Raw genomic sequence first — 20,452 nt, 5'->3', positions numbered from 1 at the left:
TGTTCTGTCAAAACATAGTCCAATAAAGACTTGATTTCCCGGAGCCTCAATGTAACATTACATTGGTTCACTATATTGACACATTACATTAACTGAACCTGATGCACAGTAAGTGGCAATTACTGCAGATGTCTCAGTAAGATTATGTGCTCCAGAGGTAGGGAGATAAAAACCTTGCTATATCAGTGGAGGTTTTTTAAAATTTTGTTTTGTTCTGTTTTCTTTTTTTTGACAGTCGCGCTGTGTCACTCAGGCTGGAGTGCAGCAGAGCAATCTTGGCTCACTGCAACCTCCGCCGCTCAGGCTCAAGTGATCCTCCCATTTTGGCCTCCGGAGTAGCTGGGATTATAGGAATGCACCACCATACCTGGCTAATATTTGTATTTTTAGTAGAGACAAGGTTTTGCCATGTTGGCCAGGCTGGTCTTGAACTCTTGGCCTCAAGTGATCCACCCGCCTCAGCCTCTCAAAGCATGTGAGCTGCCATGCCCGGCCGACCAGTGTAGTTTTGAAGCACCTAACAGTCGGGTGTGGTCGCTCATGCCAGTACTTTGGGAGGCTGAGGTAGGAAGATTGCTTGAGCTCAGGACTTCAAGACCAGCCTAGGCAACATGGTGGGGGGATCCCCATCTATTAAAAAAAAAATTAGCTGGGCATGGTGTCACGTTCCTGTAGTGCCAGCTACTTGGGAGGCGGAAGTGGCAGGATTACTTGTGCCCAGGAGTTCGAGGCTGCAGTGAGTCATGATCACACCATTGCACTCCAGCCTGGGTGACAGGGTGAAATCCTGTCTCTAAATAAATACACACATATTAATAATAATAAAAATAAAGAAGTGTTTAATGGTCTGGGGCATGCCACGCCAGGACATCCCCTTTAGGGTATAGTAATTATTGCTGCAGAGTGAAGCTTATAACATTAAGAAGCGCAGTGCTGGCAGAGGCCTCTTCTGGCTTTAGAGACAGCACATTCTACACTTGGGAATATTGCTCCAACCCATTTACTGGCTAACTTAGCAGGCTACCAGCTTTGAGCCCCACTAATGCCTCTCTTCAGCTGATGTCTATGGCCTCATTGAAGGAGGGGGGTTCTCTACATCCAACTAATGAGTGAGGAAAAAACTCGAGTATATTCCAGTGTAGCAAAGTAATGGGTAAATCTGACATACAGTTGTACCACAAACAACAGTAAACTCTGGATCAAATGCAACAAGAAAACACAAGCAAGAACAAAACTACCTGAAGACACTGGAGAGTGAACCAATGAGCATATCCCAGAGGGCAGTTAAAACTGAAAGAGGAGAACAGCACAATATGAGTTTCCCATTTTTGTGACTTTTAGCCTAAGGGCAGGAAGCAGTTGGTGCTGTGCAAGGTAGCTAAAACTATGATAGAAAATTCTCAGTCTTTCTGGCCTATAAAACCAGAGAACAAACTTAAGGAACAACTATGCTAATGCAAAGTGGGGAGGGATATCCCAGAAAGAAAGGAGTCAGAGAGAAGAAGCCCCAAACTGTGTATAAACTTTGCACAAACTCTAGTTGACCCCTGAACTATGCACTTACAGGGCCAACTGCAAGTAGCTTGGCTAAGGATAAAATAACTGAACTGAGATTTGACCTGATTCCCAGGAGATGGACTTTGCAATTTGAATCCAACCACGTTAACTGCCTGTTCAAATGAAACAAAACAAAAACCAAAAAAACCAACCAACACTCTTCAGAGAAACAACAGAATCCAGTCTCTACAACATGACTTTGAGAATATGCAGGATGCAGTCTGCAATTACTTACAATACAAAGAAAAAATGTGACCCATTCTCTAGAGAAAAGATAGTCCATGGAGACCAATTCTGAGATGACCCAGATTTTGAAATTTGCAAATAGAATTTTAAAGGGGTTATTACAATTATGCTCACTGATATAAAGAAAAACAGGTTTGCAATACATGAAAAGTGATGAGATCACAGCAGAAAAACAGAGGCTACAGAAAACAGCCAAATAGAAATTCTAGAATTGGGCCAGGCACAGTGGCTCACACCTATAATCCCGGCACTTTCAGAGGCCAAGGTGGGTGGATCACATGAGGTCAGGAGTTTGTGACCAGCCTGATCAATGTGATGAAACCCTGTCTCTACTAAAAATACAAAACTAGCTGGGCGTGGTGGTGCATGCTTGTAATCTCAGCTACTTGGGAGGCTGAGGCAGGAGAATCATTTGAACTCAGGAGGCAGACATTGCAGTGAGCTGAGATCGTGCCACTGCACTCCAGCCTGGGCAACAAGAGCGAGACTCCGCCTCGGAAAAAAAAAAAAAAAAGAAGAAAGAAATTCTAGAATTGGAAAAAACACAATATCTAAAATTTAAAACTTCACTGGATAAGGTTAATAGCACAAAGGAGGTGATAGAGGAGTCAATAAAAGAAACTATCTTATCTACAGGAGGGAGGGAAAAAAGATGGGAAAAGGACCTATGAGACAATAGCCAGAAAGAGTAGAGAGAGAGAGGATAGGGATGAAAAATTTTGAATAACTGACATTGCCCCAAATTTGTGAAGACATCAATTTATAGATTCAAGGTTAACAACTGTTAAGCAGAACAAATGTGAAGAAAACCATGCCTACACACATTATAGTCAAATTGCTAAAAGCAAAAATAAAAAGAAAATCTTGAAGGCATCCATAGAAAAATGACAGATAGAGGAGAACACCAACTCTAACGACTACTGACTTCTCACGGGAAAGAATGAAGGCCAGCCAGACACTGTGGCTCATGCCTGTAATCCCAGCACTTTGGGAGGCTGAGGCAGGAGGATTGCTTGAGTCCAGGAGTTTGAGAGCAGTCTGGTCAACATGGCAAACCTCATCTCTACAAAAAATACAAAAATTAGCCAGGTATGGTGGTGTGCCCTGTAGTCCCAGCTTGGAAGGTTGAGATAGGAGGATCCATTGAGCCTGGGATGTCGAGGCTGCAGTAAGCTGTGATTATGTCACTGCACTACAGCCTAGGTGACAGAGTGAGACCCTGTCAGGCTTGGTGGCCACGCAGGGCTTGGTGGCCATGCCTGTAATCCTGGCACTTTGGGAGGTCAGGCTGGGCAGATCTCTTGAGCTCAGGGGTTCAAGACCAGCCTGGGCAACATAGTGAAACCCTGTCTCTACAAAAAATACAAAAATTAGCCAGGTGTGGTGGTATGCGCCTATAGTCCCAGCTACTTGGGAGGCTGATGTGGGAGGATCACTTGAACCCAGGAGGCGGAGGTTGTAGTGAGCTGACATATTGCCACTATACTGCAGCCTGGGTTACAGAGCCAGACCCCATCTCAAAACAAAAACAAAAACAAAAACAAAAACAAAAAAACAAAAAACAAAAAAACAAAAAAAAAAAATGCTGGGCACAGTGGCCTACGCCTGTAATCCCAGCACTTTGGAAGGCCAAGGCGGGCAGATCACGAGGTCAGGAGTTCAAAAACAGCCTGGCCAACAAAGTAAAACTCCATCTCTACTGAAAATACAAAACATTAGCTGGGTGTGGTGGCGGGCACCTGTAATCCTAGCTACTCAGGAGGCTGAGGCAGGAGAATCACTTGAATCCAGGAGGCGGAGGTTGCAGTGAGCTGAGATCGTGCCACTGCACACCAGTTCGGGTGAAAGTGTGAGACTCCATCTCAAAAAAAAAAAAAAAAAAAAAAAGAATACAGGCCAGAAGACATGTAATAGGTTGAATAGTGACAGCCCCCCTGCCAACAAAAAGATACAATGAAATCATAACCCTGGTAGCTGTGAATACGACTTTATTTGGAAAAAGGTTCTTTGCAGGTTTGATTGAGTTAAAGATCTTGAGATGAAAGCATTCTGGATGAACCAGTCAGGCCCTAGCTCCCATGACAAGTATACTTACAAGTAAGAGGAGAAACACCAAGGCTTAAGGGAGAAGACACAGACACAAAACAGAAGGCTGTGTGAAGGAGGCAGAGGTTAGACTTATGAAGCCAAAAACCAGGGAACACCTAGAGCCACCAGAGGCTGAAAAGGCAAGAAAGGGTTCTTCCCTAGAGCTTCTGGACAGAGTGTGGCCTTACCTGCGCTTTTTTTTTGAGATGGGGTCTCACTCTCTCACCCAGGCTGGAGTGCAGTGGTGCAATTTTGGCTCACTGCAACCTCTGCCTCCCCGGCTCAAGTGATCCAACCACCTCAGCCTCCTGAGTAGCTGGAAACACAGGCACATGTCGTCACACCCAGGTAACTTTTTGTATTTTTGGTAGAGCCAGGGTTTCGCCATATTGGCCAGGGTGGTCTCAAACTCCTGGGTGCAAGGATCTGCCTGCCTCGGCCTGGAATTACAAGGCCTTGGTGCTGAGATTACAAGCATGAGTCACTGCACCTGGCCTAGGTTTTAAACTTCTGGTCTCTAGAACTGTGGGAGAATAAATTTATGTTTTTCTAAGTCACCAAGTTTGTGGTGATTTCTTTTTTTATTTGAGATGGAGTCTTGCTCTGTCGCCCAGGCTGGAGTGCAGCGGCATGATCCTGGTTCACTGCAACCTCTGCCTCCCAGGTTCAAGCAATTCTCCGCCTCAGCCTCCCAAGTAGCTGGGATTACAGGAGCCCACCAACACGCCGGGCTAAATTTTTGTATTTTTAGTAGAGACAGGGTTTCACCATCTTGACCAGGCTGGCTTTGAACTCTTGACCTCGTGATCCACATGCCTTGGCCTCCTAAAGTGCTGGGATTACAGGCATGAGCCACCACGCCCGGCCTGTAGTAATTTCTTATGGTAGCCCAGGAAATGAATACAACAGAAGACCATCATCTATAAAGTGTTGAAAGAAAAACTTCTAAATCCAGCGAAAGTATCCTTCAAGAAGGATAACAAAATAAAGACAGTTTCATATAAAAGAAAAACAAAAGAATTAATTGCCAGCAGTAATGCCTTGCAAAAAAATGCTACAGGAAGTTCTTCAGAATGAAAGGAAATGATACCAGATGGAAAATCAGATATTCAGGAAAGAATAGAGCATCGAAAATGGTAAACAACTGGGTAAATATAAAAGACTATTTTTTCCTTTCAATACAGTTTAAAGCAAAAAGTATAACTTTGTCTTCTGAGTTTTATAATGTATGTAGATATAATACATATGACATCTATGGCATAAAAGATGGGAAAGGATAAATGGATACATATAGTTGCAGGGTGTCTATGCTTTAGGTGAAATGTTACAATGTTAATTCTTTTTTTTTTTTTTTTGAGATGGAGTCTCGCTCTGTTGCCCTGGTTGGAGTGCAGTGGCATGATCTCACCTCACAGCAATCTCCTTGAACTTCTTGGGTTCAGGTGATTCTCCTGGAAGTAGGGATTCAAAGAGATATTTGTACACCCATGTCCATTGCAGCATTATTCACAATAGCCAAAAGCGGCAAGCAACCTGAGTGTCCGTTGATGGATAACAGACAAAATGTGGCAGGTCAATCCAATGAAATATTGTTCAGTCTTTAAGAAGAAAGGAAATTCTGGCCAGGTGTAGTGCCTCACACCTGTAATCCCAGCACTTTGGGAGGCTGAGGTGGGTGGATTGCTTGAGCCTGGGAGTTCAAGACCAGCCTGGGCAACATGGTGAAATCCCATCTCTACAAAAATTAGCTGGATGTGGTGGGGTGTGATGGTAGTCCCAGCTACTTGGGAGGCTAAAGTGGGAGGATCGCTTGAGCCCAGGAGGTGGAGGTTGCAGTGAGCTAAGATTGCACCACTGCACTCCAGTCTGGGCAACAGAGTGAGACCCTGCCTCAAACATGCTACAACATGAATGGACGGTGAGGATATTATACTAAATGACATAAGCCAGTCACAAAAGGACAAATGATGTATGATTCCACTTAATGAGATACCTAGAGTAGTCAAATTCATAGAGACAGAATGGTACTTGCCAAAAGTTGGGAGCGGGTAGGGGATGGAGAGGGAAACGGGGAGTTATTATTTGATGGGCACAAAGTTTCTGTTTGGGAAAATGAAGAAACTGTTGGAGAAGGGTGGTGGTGATGGTTGCACAACAATGTGAATATACTTAATGCCACTGAGCTGTACATTGAAAATGGTTAAAATGATAAATGTTATGTGTATTTTATCACAATTTAAAAAAAGAAAAGAAGGGCGGGCGTGGTGGCTCACATCTGTAATCCCAGCACTTTTGGAGGCTGAGGCAGGTGGGTCATCTGAGGCCAGGAGTTTGAGACCAGCCTGGCCAACATGGTGAAACTCCCATCTGTGTACTAAAAATACAAAAATTAGCCAGGTGTGGTGGTGCACGTGTGTAGTTCTAGCTACTTGGGAAGCTGAGACAGGAGAATTGCCTGAACCCGGAAGGTGGAGGTTGCACTGAGCTGAAATCGCCCCACTGCACTCCAGCCTGGTTGACAAAGTGAGTTTCCATCTCAAAAAAGAAAAAAAAAAAAAAGATGCAAGCACTCTCATTTAGAACCCTTGGAGGGTGTATGGCCCTTCCCACACTTTGATTTCAGACTTCTGGTCTCCAGATGGTACATTTCGGCTGTTGTTTTTTGAAATGGAGTCTCACTGTGTCACCCAGGCTTGAGTGCAGTGGTAAGATCTTGGCTCACTGCATCCTCTGCCTCCTGGGTTCAAGCGATTCTCCTGCCTCAGCCTCCCGAGTAGCTGGGATTATAGGCATGCGCCACCATGTCTAACTGATTTCTGGTTATTTTTAGTAGAGAAGGGTTTTCATTATGTTGGCCAGGCTGGTCTCGAACTCCTGAGCTCAGGTATCTGCCCACCTAGGCCTCCCAAAGTGCTGGGATTACAGACGTGAGCCACTGCACCCGGCCAATTTCTGTTGTTTTAAGCCACCAAGTTCTAGGTAATTTGTTGCAGTAGTGATGGGAAATCAATACAGACATGGAGACTGCTGAAGGGAAATGAGGCAGAAATAGAACAGAAGGGTCTCATAGAGAAGCCCAGGTGGATGAGATACATCGTTATGAAAGCTGAAGAGGGGCTATGAGTGAGGCTGGGACTGAGGTAAAGGTATGTTCCCTTAGTGGTACTAGCCTTCATGAGCCTAGTACTCCCACGGCGGTTTTGTGTTTTTGTTTTTTTTTTTTTGAGATGGAGTCTCGCTCTGCCGCCCAGGCTGAAGTGCAGTGGACGGATCTCAGCTCACTGCAAGCTCCGCCTCCCGGGTTCACGCCATTCTCCTGCCTCAGCCTCCCGAGTAGCTGGGACTACAGGCACCCGCCACGTTGCCCGGCTAGTTTTTTGTATTTTTTAGTAGAGACGGGGTTTCACCGTGTTAGCCAGGATGGTCTCGATCTCCTGACCTCGTGATCCGCCCATCTCGGCCTCCCAAAGTGCTGGGATTACAGGCTTGAGCCACTGCGCCCGGCCAGTTTTGTCTGTTTTTTAAGAGACAGGGTCTCACTCTGTTGCCCAGGCTGGAATTGTGCAATCATAACTCATTCATAACTCACTGCAGCCTCAAACTCCTGGGCTCAAGTGATCCTCCCACTTCACTCTCCCAAGTAGCTAGGACTATAGGCACATGCCCAGCTAATTTTAAAATTTTTTTGTAGGGAGCAGGTCTCATCATATTGCCTAGGCTGGTCTCAAACTTCTGGGTTCAAGTAACCCTCCCACCTTGGCCTCCAAAAGTACTATGATTATAGGTGTGAGCCATTGCACCTGGCTCCCATGATGGTTGTAATGGTGAATGGCCAATTACAGCAATCCCAGCTGGATACGGGCGTGAGGATCCTAAGCCTCACATCCCTCAGGATGAAGGTGTGGGACATCCCATAAGACAAGCCATCAAGAATAGCAGAAGTGTTAAGTCAAGGGTGTGAGGAACCTAGAACACTCAGAGAGGAAGATGATGAATATGATTATGTATAGCCTGAGATCACTGCGGCAGCCAGGGCTGAAGCTCATCCCTCTATCCTCCTCCTCTAAGTTTTGTGCTAGAAATTGTGACAGAACGAAGTTAATGTAAGATGTGAGGAGACCTGATGTGAGGAAACCTGAGCAGTGCATGGCATGATCTGTAACAGACACTGTTAATGTTCCACCCAGATCCCTGTTTATAAATTCCTTCTTCCTGGCTTTCAGGTGCTCTTTTATTTTTTTTGGGATGGAGTCTTGCTCTGTCGCCTAGGCTGGAGTACAGTGGTGTGATCTCCGCTCACTGAAAGCTCTGCCTCTTAGGTTAACGCCATTCTCCTGCCTCAGCCTCCCGAGTAGCTGGGACTACAGGTGCCCACCACCAAACTTGGCTGATTTTTTTGGGTATTTTTAGAAGATAAGGGGTTTCACCATGTTAGCTAGGATGGTCTCGATCCCCCGACCTCATGATCCACCCGCCTCGGCCTCCCAAAGTGTTGGGATTACAGGCCTGAGCCACCGCACCTGGCCTCAGGTGCTCTCCTTTCTAATGTCCCATACCAACTACAGTCAGCCCTCTGCATCCTCAGGATCTGCCTCCACCCACACATAAAAAATACTGCCAACAGCAACAATACAACAATAAAAAATACAAATTAAAAAATACACCTCCTGGCCCGGCGCGGTGGCTCATGCCTGTAATTCCAGCACTTTGGGAGGCTGAGGTGGGTGGATCACCTGAGGTGGGGAATTCGAAACCAGCCTGACCAACACGGAGAAACCCTGTCTCTATTAAAAATACAAAAAATTAGCTGGCATGGTGGCGCATGCCTGTAATCTCAGCTACTTGGGAGGCTGAAGTAGGAGAATCGCTTGAACCTGGGAGGTGAAGGTTGTGACGAGTGGAGATCGTGCCATTGCACTCCAGCCTGGGCGACAAGAGTGAAACTCTGTCTCAAAAAACAAAACAAAACAAAACACAAAACAAAACAAAACAAAACAAACACCTCCTTTCTCCAGCTGTGGCCAAGGTGCTCAGTCCTTCTGAGGAAGCTAGGCTGTGTTGGGGTGAGGCCCTCACTTCATCCGGTGACCAGCAATGTGCCAGCAGGGCCCACCCCACACTTGTGGCATTATGGCTTCTGTCTCCAAGCTCAGCTGCATCATCTACCTGGACCTCATGCTGCACAATGATGATGAGGTGACCGTCACAGAGAATAAGACCAAGGCGCTCAGGAAAGCAGCTGGTGTAAACGTGGAACATTTTTGGCCTGGCTTGTTGGCAAAAGCCCAGGCCAATGTCAACATCGGGAGCTTCATCTGCAATGCAGGGGCTGGAGGACCTGCGCTAGGAGGTGGTACTGCACTTGTAGGAAGTCCTGCCCCCTCCACCACTGCTGAGAACTAAAGAAAAGAGAATCTGAGGAGTCTGATAAGGACACGGGCTTTGGTCTTTTTGATGAAATCTCTTTTGTAATATGAACCTAAAAGTATCTAAGACAGCTCTCAATCAATTTTACATAGCATTTACAGTGTATTAGGTGTCACAGCATAGGTAATCTGCAGATGATTTAAAGTGTATGGGGGATGTGCATAGGTTATATGTAAATACTATGCCCTTTTATATAAGGGACTTGAGCATCTGAGGGTTTTAGTATCTGTGGGGATCCTGGAACCAATCCGCAGATACCAAGGGAAAACTTTACTCTTTTTTTTTTTTTGAGACGGAGTCTTGCTCTGTCACTCAGGTTGGAGTGCAGTGGCATAATCTCAGCTCACTGCAACCTTCGCTTCCCAGGTTCAAGTGATTCTCCTGCCTCGGCCTCCTGAGTAGCTGAGATTACAGGCACCTGCCACCATGCCTGGCTAATTTTTGTATTATTATTATTATTATTATTATTTTTGACACAGAGTCTCGTTCTGTTGCCCAGGTTGGAGTGCAGTGGCGCAATCTCGGCTCACTGCAAGCTCCGCCTCCCGGGTTCATGCCATTCTCCCGCCTCAGGCTCCCGGTAGCTGGGACTAAGGCACCCGCCACCACACTCGGCTAATTTTTTGTATTTTTTTTTTTGTAGAGACGGGGTTTCATTGTGTTGACCAGGATGGTCTCGATCTCCTGACCTCATGATCCGCCTGCCTCAGCTTCCCAAAGTGCTGAAATTACAGGCGTTAGCCACCATGTCCAGCCTAATTTTTGTATTTTTAGTAGAGATGGGTTTCCCCATGTTGGCTGGTCTTGAACTCCTAACCCCAGGTGATCTGCCTGCCTCGACCTCCCAAAGTGCTGGGATTACAGGTGTGAGCCACCGTGCCCAGCCCGGAAAGACTTTACTCTCCATTTGGAGGTTGCCTGAAGGCACAGAGGGCCAGAACTGCCTGGGAATTGACTGACCAATCTTGCTTCAGGCCAAACTTCCATTCTGGAGCACCCACGCAGGATCAGGCTCAAGCTCCCCTTTGTGGAATTCTGCCCGAGACTGCAATTCTTCTTAGCTTTTTCCCTTTTCCTTTCTGGCTTCCCCCCTCACCCTGTGGGTTTCTCCTGGGAGCACTGAAGCCCTTATACAATATCCTCATCTCACAGTCTGCTTCTGGGGAACCCAACCCCAGGCAGGGAAGAAAATGTCTTGACCAGTTATAATCTGGCACCTTTATCTTTTAGTTGTTTCATGTCAAATGCCGGTATCTTCTCTTACGGAACACTTTTGGGGGTTGCTGTTGTTCCTGGAGAGAAAAGACACCTCCTCTGGATAGCTGACTGAAGTCTCTTCCCCTTGTACGCCTCAGGGAACACTTGTTTGGATCACCTTGCCCCTCCATGTGATCCTCTTGGTCAGTCACTATTTCGAGACGGTCTTGTTGTGGAATCCATAACTGGTCTACACAAAACATGCATCTTTGTCCCTCAGAAACTTGGAAGTCCAGGCCTTCCCAGGATACGTCCTTTTCCTCTCATGTCACACAATGTTCTCACTCAGCCTTTGGCCCACAGACTTGTCAGAGGTGTTTGAACCAGAACGACTCCATCTTGAATAGGGGATGGCTAAAATAAAGGTGAGACCTGCTGTGTTGCATTCCTAGGAGGTGAGGCATTCTTAGTCACAGGATGAGACAGGAGGTCAGCAGGGCAAGATACAGGTCATGAAGACCCTGCTGATACAATAGGATGCAATGATGAAGCTGGCCAAGACCTGCCAAATCCAACATGGTGACGAAAGCAACCTCCAGTCATCCTCACTGCTCATTATACACAAATTATTATGCATTAGCATGCTGAAAGACACTCCTACCAGTACCATGACAGTTTACAAATGCCATGGTAACATCCAGAAATTACCCTATATGGTCTAAAAGTGGGAGGGGCTGGGCATGGTGGCTCACACCTGTAATCCCAACACTTTGGGAGGCTGAGGCAGGCAGATCACCTGAGGTTGGGAGTTGAGACCAGCCTGACCAACATGGAGAAACCCTGTCTCTACTAAAAATACAAAATCAGCCAGGTGTGGTGGTACACGCCTGTAATCCCAGCTACTCTGGAGGCTGAGGCAGGAGAATCGCTTGAACCCAGGAGGCAGAGGTTGTGGTGAGCCGAGATCGTGCCATTGCACTCCAGCCTGGGCAACAAGAGCGAAACTCCATCTCAAAAAAAAAAAAAGTGGGAGGAACCCTCGATTCCAGGGAATCCCTGTCCCTTTCCTGAATAATCCACTCCTTATTTAACATATAATCAAAAATTAACTATAAGTGTACTTAGTCAAGCACCTCATACTCTGTTCTGTCTATGGAACAGTCATTCTTTTGTTTCTTTACTCCTCTAATAAGCTTGCTTTCATTTTAAGAACTTGCCCAAATCCTTTCTTGCACAAGATCCAAGAACCCTCTCTTGGGGTCTAGATTGGGCCCCTTTTGTGTAACAGACTTACTTTTTCAGACATGAATGAAGAACCAGTCCCTATGTTCCCCAAACTCTAGGGGACATACATCAGTATCTCAGAGTGGTTCTCTGGAGGCCCCTTGAAGCACATATGGGCAGCACTGGGAAGAATTCTCTAAATCCTCTCCCATCTCTGCAATCAGTCTCCAGGCCTCTCCTGTGCACTCTCAAAGTGGGTGATGAGCTGATTAGCTGGCAGAAATGGTGTTTTCACAACCTTCTTTGGAAGGTTGTTGGTCTTCCAACTTGATCTAAGGCTTTGCGTTAAAATGGTTCTATTGTTTTCGGCTTTGGTGCCACAGCTGACACTCAGCATTGAAAGAGTCTCATTTTAACATTCTGCTACATAGACAAGACTCCTTGTACATGTACTTTGCTCCAAGTTCGGTCATTCTGAGCCCCTACTGGTTACAAAGCTCTTGGAGTACAGAGAAAAAAAAAGGCAGAAGGCAGGCAAATGACTCCCATTCAGATGGGGGAAAGCAGAATAAGGCCATCAGCACAAAGCCATACCTGAATATACAAACAAAATCCATTGGGATTAATATCTGAAACCTTAGTCACATAAATTCCGTGTTTTAGGAGCTAGAATCTAGTTCGTCAAGAAATCTCCGGCCGGGCGCGGTGGCTCAAGCCTGTAATCCCAGCACTTTGGGAGGCCAAGACTGGCGGATCACGAGGTCAGGAGATCGAGACCATCCTGGCTAACACGGTGAAACCCCGTCTCTACTAAAAAATACAAAAAAACTAGCCGGGCGAGGTGGCGGGCGCCTGTAGTCCCAGCTACTCGGGAGGCTGAGGCAGGAGAATGGCATAAACCCGGGAGGCGGAGCTTGCAGTGAGCTGCGATCCGGCCACTGCACTCCAGCCTGGGCGACAGAGCGAGACTCCGTCTCAAAAAAAAAAAAAAAAAAGAAATCTCCAGACCACGTCCTCCTTTTGCCGACTTTCCACTACCTTGTTTCTTCAGAATAGGATATTTAGAAATATTTATGATATTCCTTAGGATAAATTTATCAGTACAGTTATGTGTCAATGACAGGAATACATTCTGAGATGCACATCATTTGGGAATTTCATCATTGTATGAACATCATAGAGTGCGCTTACACAAACCTCGATGGTATTGCCTACTACATACCTAGATGACGTGGTACAGCAAGCTTGTCCAACCCGTGGCCTGCAGGCCGCATGTGGCCCAGGACAGCTTTGAAAGCTGCCCAACACAAATTCATAAACTTAAAAAACAGTATGAGATTTCCTGGTGATTTTATTTTCTTTCTTTCTTTTTTTTTTTTTTAAGCTCATTAGCTATTGTTAGTGTTAGTGTATTTCACGTGTGGCCCAGGGAAGCCGAAAGATAAGAAACCTCTGTGGTCCAGCCTATAGTTGCTAGGCGACACACCTGTACAGCATGTTACTGTCCTGAATAGTGTAGGTAATTGTAACACAATGGTAAGAATTTGTATATCTAAACATAGAGAAGGTACAGTAAAAATACCGTATGAAAGATAAAAAATGGTACACCAGCATAGCTCACTTACCATGAATGAAGCCTGCAGAACTGGAAGTTGCTCTGGGTGAGTCAAAAGTGAGGGGTGACTGAATATGAAGGCCTGGTAGTATACATTACTGTACACTATAAGACATTACTGTAAACTACTATAATTATAACGATTTGATTAGTCAAGGTGGACTTTATTTTGTGTGGAGAGGGAAGGTATACAGAACATCTTACACTGAAGATCTAACAGTCATGGGGTCATTTGTGCCATCTGAAGTAAGTTAGATATAGGACCATAAAAGAGACAATTAATCTATAATAAATATCAATAGTTAAAAGAAAAATCTGGTCTCTAGTCTCTCCCAGTCATTCACAAAACAAGAATAAAGTCAATCTATAATCTAAAAAACAAAAATTGCAACTATATATTACACGACTCAGATCATTGGCAAATGTCTTTCAAGACTTAATTTTTTTTTTTTTTTTTGTGAGACAGAGTCTTGCTCTGTCTCCCAGACTGGAGTGCAGTGGTGCAATTTTGGCTCACTGCAACCCTCTGCCTCCTGGATTTCAGCAATTTTCCTGCTTCAGTCTCCCAAGTAGCTGGGACTACAGGCGTGTGCCACCATGCCCAGGTAATTTTTGTATTTTTAGTAGATACAGGGTTTCAACATGTTGGCCAAGCTGGTCTTGAACTTCTGACCACAAGTGATTCGCCCACTTCGGCCTCCCAAAGTGCTGGGATTACAGGTGTGAGCCACTGCGCCCAGCCAAGACTTAAAATACACACACACACACACACACACACACACACACACACATTTTTGAGATGGAGTCTCGCTCTTTTGCCAGGCTGGAGTGCAGTGGTGCCATCTCGGCTCACTGCAACCTTTGTCTCCCAAGTTCAAAGGATTCTCTTGCCTCAGCCTCCCGAGTAGCTGGGACTACAGACAGGTGCCACCACGCCCAGCTAATTTGTGTATTTTCAGTAGAGACAGGGTTTCACCATGTTGGCCACGATGGTCTCGATCTCTTGACCTCGTGATCTGCCCACCTTGGCCTCCAAAATGCTGGGATTGCAGGCATCAGCCACCGCGCCTGGCGACTTAAAATATTTTTAAAGATCCAACAACTTTAAAGCTTTATTTTCACAAACTTTATAAACACTGTATACTTAAGCTACACTAAATTTATTTTTCTTTCTCAATAATAAGTTAACTGAACTTTAACTGTAAATTTTTTTGCTTTGTAAACTTTTTAATTTTTAAAATCTTTTTGACTTTTGTAATAACACTTAGCTTAAAACATAAACACATGGTATAGCTGCACAAAAACATTTTCTTTCTTTATCTCCTTATTCTATAAGCTTTGTTCTATTTAAAAATTTTTTTGTCTTTGATTTTACTTTTCACATATTTTTTGTTAAAAAGTAAGACACAAACACACACATTAGCTGAGGCCTACACAGGGTCAGGATCGTCAATATCACTGTTTTCCAATTTCCATATCTTGTACCACTGGAAGGTCTTCAGGAGCAATAACATGCATGGAGCTGTCATGTCCTAAGATAACAATGCCTTCTTCTGGAATACATCCTGAAGGACCTGCCTGAGGCTGTTTTACAGTTAACTTTTTTTTGTTAATAAGTAGTACACTCTAAAATAATGATAAAAGGGCCGGGTGCGGTAGCTCACGCCTGTAATCCCAGCACCTTGGGAGGCTGAGGCAGGTGGATCACGAGGTCAAGAGATTGAGACCATCCTGGCTAACATGGTGAAACCCCGTCTCTACTGAAAAATACAAAAAATTAGCTGGGCGCGGTGGCAGGGGTCTGTAGTCCCAGCTACTCAGGAGGCTGAGGCAGGAGAATGGCATGAACCCAGGGGGCGGAGCCTGCAGTGAGCTGATATTGCGCCACCGCACTCCAGCCTAGGCGACGAGCAAGACTCCGTCTCAAAAAATAAATAAATAAATAAAAATAAAATAAAATAAAATAAAATAAAAAATTATAAAAGGCCGGGTGCAGTGGCTCACACCTGTAATCCTAGCACTTTGGGAGGCAAAGGTGGGCAGATCACTTGACATCAGGAGTTCGAGATCAGCCTGGCCAACATGGTGAAACCCTGATTCTACCAAAAATACAAAAATTAGCCGGGTGTGGTGGCACGCACCTGTAATCCCAGCTACTCAAGAGGCTGAGGCAGGAGAATCGCTTGAACCTGGGAGGCACAGGCTGCAGTGAGCCAAGATCGTACCACCACACTCCAACCTGGGCAAAGAGCAAGACTCCGTTTTAAAAACAAAAAGAAAAGAAAAAGAAAAGAAAAAAAAAGTATATATACATATATATAGTAAATATATAAACCAGTAAGAGTCATTTGTTATCACTATCAAATATTATGTACTATATAAAATTGTATGTGCAATGCTTTTATTTGACTGGCAGGGCAGTATGTTTATATCAGCATCGCCACAAACATGTGACTAATAGATTGCACTATGATGTTACAATGTCACTAGGTGACAAGAGTTTTTCAGCTCCGTTATAATCTTATGGGACCACTGTTGTGTATGTGGTCCATTGTGGACCGAAATGCTATTATGCAGCGCATGACTGTCCTTGGAGTTCTCCATGCTGTTTAGAGCCTATAGAAAGGCCTGGGATAGGCTCTAGCCCAAACAGTTCACACCATGATTGCTGAATTCTGCACTGCCTGAGAGAGTGGCAAGCAAGCATGAAGGCATGAGCTGTGAGGGACAGTGATCTGTTTAGAAAAATATGAGCAGCCAGAACATGAAGTGGGAGAAAGTAGCAGAAAATGAGATTAGAAAGGTATATTGAGGCGGGGCATCATGGCTCACACCTGTAATCCCAGCAGTTTGGGAGACCGAGGCAGGCGGATCACCTGAGGTCAGGAGTTTGAGACCACTTTGGCCAATGTGGTGAAACCCCATCTTTACTAAAAATACAAAAATTAGTCAGGCATGGTGGCGTGTGCCTGTAATCCCATCTACTTGGGAGGCTGAAGCAAGAGAATCGCTTGAACCTGGGAGGCTGAAGTTGCAGTGAGCCGAGATCATGCCACTTCACTCCAGCCTGAGCCACAGGTTGAGATTCTGTCTCAAAATAAACAAAAAACAAACAAACAAACAAAAACAAGAAAGGTGTATTGAAGTCAGATTGTTAAAAGCCCTTTAGTAGCATGGAGCTACCTGAGTAGAGAGTGGGACAAATAGATTGGCTATCTGATGGTTATTTTAACTGGTATGTCTTTGTCAGTATTGAGGGGACATTTTTGTTTTTTGAGACGGAGTTTTGCTGTTGTCACCCAGGCTGGAGTGCAATGGCGCGATCAGCTCACTGCAACCTCCGCCTCCTGGGTTCAAGTGATTCTCTTGCCTCAGCCCCCCAAGCAGCTGGGATTACAAGCATGCACCACCATGCCCGGCTAATTTTTTGTATTTTTAGTAGAGATGGGGTTTCTCCATGTTGGTCAGGCTGGTCTTGAACTCCTGACCTCAGGTGATCCACCCGCCTCGGCCTCCCAAAGTGCTGGGGTTATAGGCATGAGCCACCGCACCCAGCTGAGGGGAGGTATTTTTCAAGTCCAATTCTTTCACATCTATGACCAGAAATTCTTGGCAGATGTTTAGTCTTGTTCGACACAGCAAACTTGAGCTTCTGGCCCTCAGAGTACCAGGCCCTTTCTGTAGTCACCATAGTGCTCTAGAGTAGTGATCTTTAACCTTTTGTGTTTATGTACCCCCAGAAGAAATTAGAAAATTATGTAATTCCTCATTTCTTAAATTGACATATAAAATGTTTCAGCATAAATTTAAATCATTGAAAATAATATAACATTCTGCATATTTATAAGTATTGACACTTAAAAATAAAATTGTTCCATTATCTTCACAATGAAATCTAAATGTAATAGCAATTTTGTCATTGTTCTTTTAAAATGATATAAAAAGTTCTTTTCTAATAGGTGGAAATCTTTTTTTTGTACTTTTAGTAGAGGCGGGGTTTCAACATGTTGGCCAGGCTGATCTCAAACTCCCAACTTCAGGTGATCCACCTGCCTTGGCCTCCCAAAGTGCTGGGATTACAAGCATGAGCCACTGTGCCTGGCCAGGTGGAAATCTTATACCATTCTTTTTTTGTCCCTGAACTTATATTTTCATTCCATTTTCCCCAAATATTTTTATCCTATTTTTAAATATCCTATTATTTATTATGTCTGAAATTTTTTTTTTTTTTTTTTTTTTTTTGAGCTAGAGTCTCGCTCTCTTGCCTTGGCTGAAGGGCGGTGGCATGATCTTGACTCACTGCAACCTCTGCCTCCTGGGTTCAAGCGATTCTCCTGCCTCAGCCTCTGGAGTAGCTGGAACTACAGGCGTCTGCCACCACATCCAGTTAATTTTTGTATTTTTAGTAGACACAGGGTTTCGCCATGTTGGCCAGGCTGGTCTCAAACTTCTGGCCTCAAGTGATCCGCCTGCCACTGTGCCTGGCCACAATTTTCTTTTGTGTTGTAATTCTCATTTTCTGTGATCACAGCCTCTAAATGTTAGCCAAAAAGTCCTCCTGGATCAAGTTGTTATAATCATTATTAAATACTATACATCAAGCAATAAAATTAAAATTTTGGCAATGATTAAACATAGACATAGAATTATACTAGAGCTACATCTTTTACATTGATAAATAACTTTTTTCTTTTTTTTTTTTAGACAGAGTCTCCCTCTGCCACCAAGGCTGGTGTGCAGTGGCACAGTCTCTGCTCACTGCAACCTCCATCTCTCGGGCTCAAGCAATTCTTCTGCCTCAGCCTCCTGAGTAGCTGGGATTACAGGCATGCGCCACCACGCCTGCCTAATTTTCGTATTTTTAGTAGAGAGGGGGTTTCACCATGTTGGCCTGGCTGGTCTCGAACTCCTGACCTCAGGTAATCCGCCCACCTCAGCCTCCCAAAGTGCTAGGATTACAGGTGTGAGCCACCGCGCCCAGCCAATAAATAATTTTTAAAAGTTTACATATCTGTGTATAAATATTACTTGTTGCTGGAATGAGACAGAAGGAATTCTGCATCAACTTTATTTTTAGGTTTTATTTTTATAGATGTTAGTACTTGTATTAGTCCATTCTCACACTGCTATAAAAAAATACCTGAAAGTGGGTAATTTATAAAGAAAAGAAGTTTAATGGGCTCATCCGTTCTGCAGGCTGTGCAGGAAGCATGATGCTGGCATTTGCTCAGCTTCCGGGAAGGTCTCAGGAAACTTACAGTCATGGCAGAAGACTAAGGGAGAGGAGGTGTCTTACACTACCAGAGCAGGAGGAAGAGAGAGGGGAGGCGCCACACACTTAAACAACCAGATCTCAGGAGAACTCTATCACTGAAGGGTTAGTGCTTATCAGGTTAAATAAGATACCCCCAAGTGAAAGAGTAGAGACAAGTTGTATTAGAATAGAATATGCTGGCCAGGTAATCCCAGCACTTTGGGAGGCCGAGGCAGGAGGATTGCTTGAGCCCAAGAATACAAGACCAGCCTGGGCAACATGGGAAAACCCCGTCTCTACAAAAAAATACAAAATTATCCAGGACCAGTAGTGTGCGCCTATAATCCCAGCTACTGGGGAAGCTGAGGTGGGAGAATCACTTGAGACTGGGAGGTTGAGGCCACAGTGAGCTGAGATCACACCCACCGTACTCCAGTCTGGGCAACAGAGCAAGACCCTCTCAAAAAAAGAATATGCTGTGCCACAGTAGCAGATTAACCCTGCCTATCAGCCAAAATTCAGCCAAAGAATTAGAACCAACAAGAGTATATTAAGGGATTTTTTTTCCCAAGGAGTTGACCTTCTATAAATGTAAATCTAGTTAAGCTGTCCCTGTAAGGCTATTGTCTTCACAGCCACTGCTGGATCTTAGAATTAGTTAGAGAAGATGGATATGAAGTGGAAGGGAGCAGGCATTGGCATGAATGGAAGCCCATGAGGACAGGGGGACTGAAACTTACATGAGTGCTTGTCCCCTTTGACCTGGGTGATATGGGTGTCATGCAGAGGCTGGAGCCTATTGTCACAGAGTGAAACACACACATGGCCCAGGAATCAGAGGAGCTGAAGGAGGCTCCAAGGGAAGATAGAGCAATTAACAGACCAAGCCACTACCTCATACCAAGCAGGGAGTCAGCCTATCACCAGCAATGTATATGGGCTACAGAATGACTCATGCTTCACCTCCATGCTCCAAATCCTGCATGACAGTCTCTCTAGTGGCTCTAAACAGAAACACAGAGGAAAATAATTCAGGGAAATGTAGCTCAGCTTGGGCAAACTGACACTATGTGTCCACTTCCTAGAAACATGGTGGCTTAAAACATCTTTTTCATGGGAAGTCCAATCTGAGTCCATGAGCCCTCCATGTTATAGTTATACCATCTGGAGTTTGTGGTGTCCAGCATTGCTGGGGAAGAGTGGGCATACAGGGGAGGCTCGTCAGTGAGTCACTGCCGAATCTCAGAAGTACATTCTTCCTGCTCATTGTTCACTGGTCAGTTCTTACACTCTCAGCCCTAGAAGCTGCAAGGGAGCCTGCACAATGTACTTTTCAAAACTTTATACCCCAAAAAAGGGAAATGAAGTAGGTAAGCATATAGGGTTGTCTCTACTACACAGGTATACTTAATCGTCATTTAGTAAATATTAGTAAAGCAATTTTGGTATGCTCCCCAGAAATTGAGAAAATGAATTTCTCCAGTGACAATATAAAAAAATAAAAAATAAAAATCACTGGCTGGGTGCGGTGGTTCATGTCTGTAATCCCAGCACTTTGGGAGGCTGAGGTGGGTGGATCACCTGAGGTCAGGAGTTCGAGACCAGCTGAGCCAACCCATAGGCATGGGTAAGGACTTCATGTCTAAAACACCAAAAGCAACAGCAACAAAAGCCAAAATTGACAAATAGGATCTAATTAAACTAAAGAGCTTCTGCACAGCAAAAGAAACTGCCATCAGAGTGAACAGGCAACCTATAGAATGGGAGAAAATTTTTGCAGTCTACTCATCTGACAAAGAGCTAATATCCAGAACCTACAAAGAACTCAAACAAATTTACAAGAC

At 44.7% G+C, this 20,452-nt stretch overlaps 1 long non-coding RNA gene and 1 pseudogene across 2 annotated transcripts in view; one reads left to right on the top strand and one right to left on the bottom strand.

Annotated features, from left to right (window-relative positions):
- LOC123574171 (uncharacterized) overlaps window positions 1-20,452 on the bottom strand; it is a 93,019-nt gene that overhangs the window by 65,601 nt on the left and 6,966 nt on the right. The gene's annotated exons all lie outside the window — the stretch shown is intronic.
- Window positions 9,022-9,294, top strand: LOC135971073 (large ribosomal subunit protein P1 pseudogene; annotated as a pseudogene).

This window comes from Macaca fascicularis, chromosome 6 (genome assembly GCF_037993035.2).
Source record: "Macaca fascicularis isolate 582-1 chromosome 6, T2T-MFA8v1.1".
Classification (NCBI taxonomy): Eukaryota; Metazoa; Chordata; class Mammalia; order Primates; family Cercopithecidae; genus Macaca; species Macaca fascicularis.
The sequence above is the reverse complement of the archived record's forward strand: the minus strand, read 5'-3'. Positions and strand labels throughout refer to the sequence as shown.